Source organism: Vicugna pacos, chromosome 7, assembly GCF_048564905.1.
Source record: "Vicugna pacos chromosome 7, VicPac4, whole genome shotgun sequence".
Classification (NCBI taxonomy): domain Eukaryota; kingdom Metazoa; phylum Chordata; class Mammalia; order Artiodactyla; family Camelidae; genus Vicugna; species Vicugna pacos.
This window is the reverse complement of record NC_132993.1, coordinates 30,396,347-30,403,914: the sequence shown is the minus strand read 5'-3', so window position 1 is coordinate 30,403,914 and position 7,568 is coordinate 30,396,347. Positions and strand designations below refer to the sequence as shown.

At 34.8% G+C, this 7,568-nt stretch overlaps 1 long non-coding RNA gene across 1 annotated transcript in view; it reads left to right on the top strand.

The window, feature by feature from the left end:
• Positions 1-2,824: 2,824 nt before the first annotated feature.
• The window catches only part of LOC140697364 (uncharacterized), a 37,848-nt gene continuing 33,104 nt past the window's right edge, over positions 2,825-7,568 (top strand). Inside the window, exon 1 of the long non-coding RNA XR_012074324.1 lies at positions 2,825-3,560. This is a non-coding gene — a long non-coding RNA (uncharacterized lncRNA). The remainder of the gene's footprint in view (positions 3,561-7,568) is intronic.

Sequence of the window (7,568 nt, the reverse complement as noted above, 5' to 3'; positions counted from 1 at the left end):
AAATTCATGAATTACGCTGCTTGTGGAAGCACTGCAGGCCTTGAAGGCAAATTCCTAACCAGAATAAGTTGGACACTCAGCAGTGACAGTAGCCAAATCAGCCTTGGCAGGAAACCTAGGCATATCCTCTACCCCTGATGCTATAGTCATTTTACACATGATACACTGAGCAAGCACTGAGTACCTAAAGAAAGAAAACTGTTATCCATCGGTAGGTCACCTTACCTAACTACCGAGAGCCTCTTCTGTAATAGATTACCTCTGCTGAGCACTACACGAAATACAAATATTGTCACACTCTGTACCTTTCCAGAATTGTCATCCCACATACCCATTCCCGAGATTGTTTCCAATTTTTCAACTTTCCATTAAAAACAGTTTTATTTCCAAGTCCCTGACAAGCCAAGTAACTTGTTAGTCACTACCAACACTATCAGTGTGGATCTGTTTCTCAAGTCATCTTTCCTCCCACATGCAATGGATAACTAGATGGATATATTAAGATGTTTTCTCTTCACCTTGAGTGGGATTGTAGTACGCTATCTATCCAGTTCTTTCCATTCTTGCTCTGAAAAATGGTGTCTGTGCATCGGAATAAGCAGGACTGACCATTACCCAGTCACCAGAGAGTAATATTATAAATTAAATGTTAAAAACTAGAATATTCTAAGCCAGTCCTGGAATTATGTTTTCTTTGCCAGGATAAGAAATGAAATTTTAACTGAGACATAAAAGAATTATGTTTAGGGACTTCTTAAAAATGAGTCCTTCTCCAAAAAAGTTATGTGTAAAAGGAAGAGAACTTTTTTGCCTCTAAATACTGTTGTATGCATGTGACAACTGAATCTGTAACAAATCTCTTGGGAAAATAAAGGATACTAGCTTAAGAGTACAATCTGACAAACTGAGGATAGAACAGCAGGAAGATGGAAAGAACCTGGTTCCCAGAGAGTGTTGCTGAGCCACTGAGTTAACCATTCTTAGCACAGTTAAATGTAAGAGTAACTCTAGACTCTTTGCTACCACCACTGCATCAGCACCATCTGGGATTTCATTAGAATTAGAATCTTTAGCTCTATCCAGTTCTACTTAATCAGAATCTGCATTTCAACAAGATTCCCAAGTGATTCACAAGCACATTAAAATCCAAGAAACATTTTCCAAGACAAAATTTTTGGATGTAGTTATCAGCACATGGAATTGACCAGAAGAAAACAGACTGAAAGCTTATTAAATTCTGAAGGGAAATGTATTTCCATTGGGTTTTCTATTACTTGCTATTGCAGACACATTGATACAGGAGGGATAGTTTTTGAATGGAAAAGGTTTAAACATATTTACAATCTCTTTTTTTCTTTTTTGGTAACATCAATACATTTGGATTATACAATATGAAAACTATAAGCATTAGCATTCAGATTTTGAGCACTGAAATTCTTAAGATGAAGAAACAAGTGTAGAGGCTTTGGAACATATAATATTTAAAAAACTGCTTAAGAAGACAATAAAGTAAATATCACATGAAAGGGGACATGATTAACAAACAAAAGCAATTCAATGTCATGGTCAGGCACTACCCATGTACTAGGGATTAAAAAATATGAATGTCATAATCCTTGGATTAAGGAAACACAGTCTCAGTCCAGGTAAACCAGGTCACAGATTAAAATAAGTAGGCCCAAACAAAGGATACACTTTTGATAGTCTTTGGCACATACACCCCACAACAGTAAGCATAAGTGTCACAGTGGACTTTTTTTTTTTTTTCCTTTCCAGCATACATTCTCCTTCTGCTAACAGCACCACAAACTTCGTTTGAGATGCCACACTCCACCATTATCCATGCATATGGTTCATGTTAAGCTACACCACTGCTCCAGGGTAGAAGCGTGAGATACAGGCTTAGCCAAGCAGAGCTCCTGTAATACACCACAGTATTGTTTCCAGGTATCAACTCCACCCAATTCCCACAAGAAGAGTACATGTATATGCCTTTGCCATAGTAGCTGAGGTGTTGCCCTATGTGTGGAATGTACTAGAGTGGAAGAAATCATTGTCTAGAGTTGTAAGTCTGGGAAACAAGAAAAATGATCCCACTTGTAGTGACAGAAATGTCAGTAAGTGAAGAGCATTTGGGAAGCAAGATGAAGAATTCAATTTTAGATAATGAGATTTAATTTAAAATCATTATTTCTTTTCAATTATAAAAGCAATACTTGCTTTTATAGATAATTTTGAGTATCAGGGAAAATGGAAGGAAGACATTTAAAACAAGCCTGTTAACATTTTGATATATTTCCTTCCAAACTTCTTTTCCCCCTCACACATAAATATATAAAACCAAAGTGGGATCATATTTTATACACATTGTTGGATCTTACTATTTTCACTTAACACTATAAGTATTTCAATGTAGAAGACAAACACATACAAAAAAAATCCCTGAATATGTAACTCTCCATTCATTAACAGATTTCTATTTTACAGTTACAAATATAACTATAATAAAAATATTTATACTGAAACCTGGATATATGTCTCATAATTTCTTAAGATAAAAGTCTTAGAAATGGAATGATCAGGCCAGAGTATGCACTACCTTAAGATAATGTAGGTATGCACGGCGATTTCTCAAGGTCTTTGAGGTAAAATGTCGTAAGAATACAGGCATGTGCCTATTTCCTCACAGTAAATACTTTCTCAAAAATGACATACACACAGACGTAGACACACACACACACACACACACACACACACACACACATACACACATACATATCAAATTAAGGAAAACTGAGAAACTCCTTTAATCTCTGACGTAACAGTGGAAGGGTAAGCTTTCTGTCAGGGGACAGCCGAAAATCGGCGTGATGAGTTTTCTTTCTGGACTAAGCGGTCACTAGAAGCAGAAGGCCGGCGCAGTGGGGTTTGTAACAAGAAAGCAGAGAAACGCTACTCAACGATATGTAGAGAATATGAAGCCAGAAAAGAGGGCATTTCTTTGAAAACCGAGAGTAAACTTTCTCTCAAGAAAAAAAATTTTTTTTACTCTAAAAACTAGGAGGTTAATTAAACATTCTTACTCAGTCTCAAGAGGCTATTACATCTATAAAACTATAGCATGTAGCAACGAAAAAGAAGCCGCGTCTCGTGAAGGCCAGCTAGAGATTGTAAAACACGCAACCACCGTTAACTCAGTGAAAAGATACAAAGGAGAGACTGAACCTCACATTGGACAGAGCAGGAAATCAAATTAACGAGCTGAAGAACACCCCAAGACAGCAACTTGTAATTTATGAAGAAGTGAAAACCAAGAAAATAAGTATTAAGAGCGCCTCACCAAGGGCTTGGCCGGCGGTCCCAGCTCGAAGTTTCCACGGAGGCCGAGGCCGTGGCGCGGTGCATGCTGGGCCGGCGGTGGGTGTGGCTTGGGCTCCCGTCACAGCGGTGTCCACGGGCTTCTCACTTCTGGCTCTGGGCTGCCCTGCATTTCCTTGCATCTGTGGTCTACGGAGATGAAGAGTGCAAGTTCGGAGACAGCGGTTTGTTGGGAAGCTCAGGTTTGCCTCTTTGGAATTTCCCCTGGATCCAAGAAGTCGGTTCTGGCCACAGAGAAGAATGAGATTGCAGCATTAAATTCTCAGAATCTGGGAAGCTAATTTGGTGCTGTGTTGACAAGGGCTCGGCATAAAGGGATGTGGATGCCCTGCTGCTCCCATTGCTGCATTTGGTGGAGGCCAGATCATGTGTTGGGGGAATAACATCGGGGGCTGAAGTGGGAGATTATTTTGGACAGTGGCAGTTTCTAGGCACTTTGGGCTGGTGGGCTTGAGGTTCTGAAGACCACGCTTGCCCTCCATCACCTCTTCGGTGGGCACCTAAAGTAACCAAAAAAAAAGAGAAGAAAAAGGGGAAGGAGAGAAATATTAGCATTACAGAGAACAGATCTAGATGATTCATTACTTACATAATAGGAATCTTAGATATTAATAAACCAATAAACCAACAAAACAGACTCTCTGGAAAAAATTAACGTTTTTATTTAGAAAATATATCCTTCTTTAGCTGGAAGTGGGAGAATGTTTACAGTCAACTAAGAAATAATTGAATACGTACATTCACATCATACAGTAATTTAATTTTGAGAGAGTCAAATAATGGGGGAAAATACTGCTAAAAGAAAATATACAACACTGAGAATATGTTAGTCTTGTCTGACTTTCTGATTTATCTTGATTCAGTATAGTTAATATTTTCTGAAAACTACCTTTCTTTTCATATTTTGAATAATTTTTGCTTATAACCCATATCTGGTGTCCTGTCCCTCAAAGCATTGTCATTTTCTTGTATTTGGGTTTTATGTCTTTATTAGGTTTGTTAAAGATTCTTTATTCCACCCTTTTTCAAATACTCCTACCCCCTGTATATGTTGAATAGTAGTGGTGATAGTGGGTACCTTTAACTTTTTCTGAACTTCAAACATAATTCTGCAAGATTGAAACATTAAATGTATTGTTTAACATAAAGTTTTCTCTATGGGCTTTTGCTTAATTCAGTTTATTGGGGCTCCTGTGAAATGACTATTTGTCTATCGCTCATTTTTTTATTGAATTGTTTATCTTGTTCTAATTAACTTCTAGGGGTTTTTTGAATATCCTGCATGCAAATCATATCTCAGTGATATAGCTTGGAAATATCTTCTATTTGTAACTTATCTTTTTACTGTCTTCCTTGTATAATCTGATGAAAATAAGTAGAATTCTGATGTAGTTTGTTATCTTCCTCTTTCCTGTTTTGCTTTATGTTTTATTTATCTTGCTTAAGCAATGCTTCCATATCCCAAGATCATCAGTTATTTTGTCCCTTGCCATAATTTACCACTTATATTTAATCCACTTGAAAATGTTTTTGCATTATCAGTGAGGTAAGGGCCAAATTTTATTCTTCCAGATGAATAAACCAATTGTCACAGAATCGTTTGCTGAAAACTCATGCTTTCCCCTAATTGATCTGAAAGGTCATTCTACAATATTAGGACATAAAAATACAATGTTTAACATTGTGTGATGTTTGCTATAGGTAACCTGGTATTTTTTTTTTAATCTGGTATGTATTTTTGATCAGGGTTAAGGAAATTCCCTTCTATGTCTAGGTTACAGAGCTTTATCATGAAAGTACTTTATCAAAAACGTATTTTACATCTTTTGAGGTTAACATATGGTTTTTCACCTTTTAACATTTAATGTGATAAATTACAAACGTTGTTTTTAAAAAAATATTAAAGCAAACTTGAATTGCCTGGACAAACTCCACTTTGTCTTTCTTGCTCTGTCTTTCTTCCTATCTCTCCTTTTCCCCTTCTCCCTCCCTCTTGCTGTTTGTTTACATTATTTGAATTTAATGCCTATTTTTTTTTTAGGAGTTTACATCTATGTTTGAAATTGGCTCATAATTTTCTTTCTCATTCTTGTTAGGCTCTGCTATCAGGATTAAGTCAGCTTCATAAAATGAATTAGGAAATATTCTCTATTTTAAAATATCTTTGGAAGTGTTGGTGTAAAATTATTACATCAATTCATTGAATGTTTGGAAGAACTTATTAGTAAAATTGTTTAGGCCTGAAGTTTTCTTTGTGGAACAATTTTAAACTACACATTTAAACCTGTTGAAGGCTATATACATTTTTACACATCCATTTCTATCCATTCTCATGTACCTTCTCACCATTTACTTCGGTGAGCTATATTTGTGTAGGAATTTGTCCTTTCATATAAGTTTTCAAATTTCTTGTCATAAAGATGTTTCTAGTTTTCTTCTTATCTTTTTATCACTTTATTTTTTGTACATATGTCCCTTTTTACATTATACTAAAGTTGTTTTTGCATCTCTCTCTTCATCTAGAGATTTTCCAGAGGTTTGTGATTTTTACTTTTTTGGGAGAGGGAAAAAGACAATATGTGGCTTGGTTGATTCTTTGGTTTCGTTGATTTTTTTTTCCTTCCTTCAGTTTACTACTATCCTTCTTTAACATGAGTGGATACTTTGCTCATTATCAGCCTTTCTTATTCTGTAATTTAAGTATTTTAAGGCTATGACTATTCTTCTAAATACTGCTTACCTGCATTTTTAAGGGGTAGTATTTTTATTTTTTAAGGGGTAGTATTTTCATTATTGTTATTCTTTATTATTTTTCTTATTTCCATTATAATATTGCCTTTTCTCTATGATTTATTTAGATATGCAATTTATAGCAATTTATAATTTCACAACATATTGGAGCTATTAAGTCATCTTTTTCAGCACACACAAAAGCAAGTTTCCATGCTCTGCTTAACTTTCTAGCTTTCTGCCTTCTCTCAATATTTCGATTTTTTTTATTATTATACAAATTCACTGAAACACCCAAGACAACTTTTCAAATATTTTATATCCAGGACTTTAGATTGTTTTCAGAGGGGTAGTCAATCATATTATACATTTCTTATTTTGTGGTATAGATACTTTAAAATTTTAAATTATTTTCAGTGTAAAATGTGTATTTTGTGATAACATGCTGGCATAGTTTGCTGTGTACTATTGCTATATTTTATAACTTTTCCATGAAAATAAGGCATTTAGTTTGAAGAAAATAAGAAATTCAGAAAACCTTTGTCTAAATAATGATAGATTTTTTGGATGATTGTATTTGATTGTTTAAAGCTAGCAAGTCATTGGAATCACCAAAAAGCCCATTATAATAGAAAAATAAATATTGTTGAAAAAAAATTCTAAGCCCACAATGGAGCTGCTCCTGCTCAGGGTACCACATCAACAAACTGAAAGTTAGATAACTTTTGTGTCCTCCACTTAATCAGAAGTGCAGTATATTCAGTCAGCCAGCTCCCAAAGCCAATCCAGTCCTGGGTCAAGAAGCCAACTCTGGGCCTTCTCACCTCAAGCAAGGTTAACTATATGGCCCCAGCTAATCAGATACTTTTTTGTTTCTTCCTCATTTCTTATTATTTATCCTATAAAAGCTTCTTGCCTCCTGCCTTATTTTGCAGTCTTCCAAAAGGAGACTGTCCACTTCATGAAATGTTAAGTAAACTTTGTTTATATCACCTAAATTGTCTTCTTTAATCATTTATTAACAATTATCTACAAAAAAAAATTTGTTTTATGAGAAATGTAGGTCTTATGACTGCAGAAAATAGATTTTTTTAAATAGTTGGGACTGTTTTTAAGATTGATGGCATGCTTAATATTAAAAACAAATCCCTTTTATGTTTAAAAATAATACAGAAAGCAAAATAGAAAATATTGAAATACTGATTTTTAATTTAAAATTAACATTCAGAAAAATGACAAAATGTTCATGTCAATTATACTCATGTATGAGAGAAAATATCTTGAAAAATTGATATTCTGATATTATATAAACCTGTTTTCTGATTTAGTAAATGCCAACCTTACCAGATGGTACATACCAAATGAAACAGAATTGAATAGTGTCTCACCTGCAAATGTTATGAATAATACCTCCCACTTCCAAATTGTAGGTATCAGGGTCTTTAAGGTCTGAAGCACTT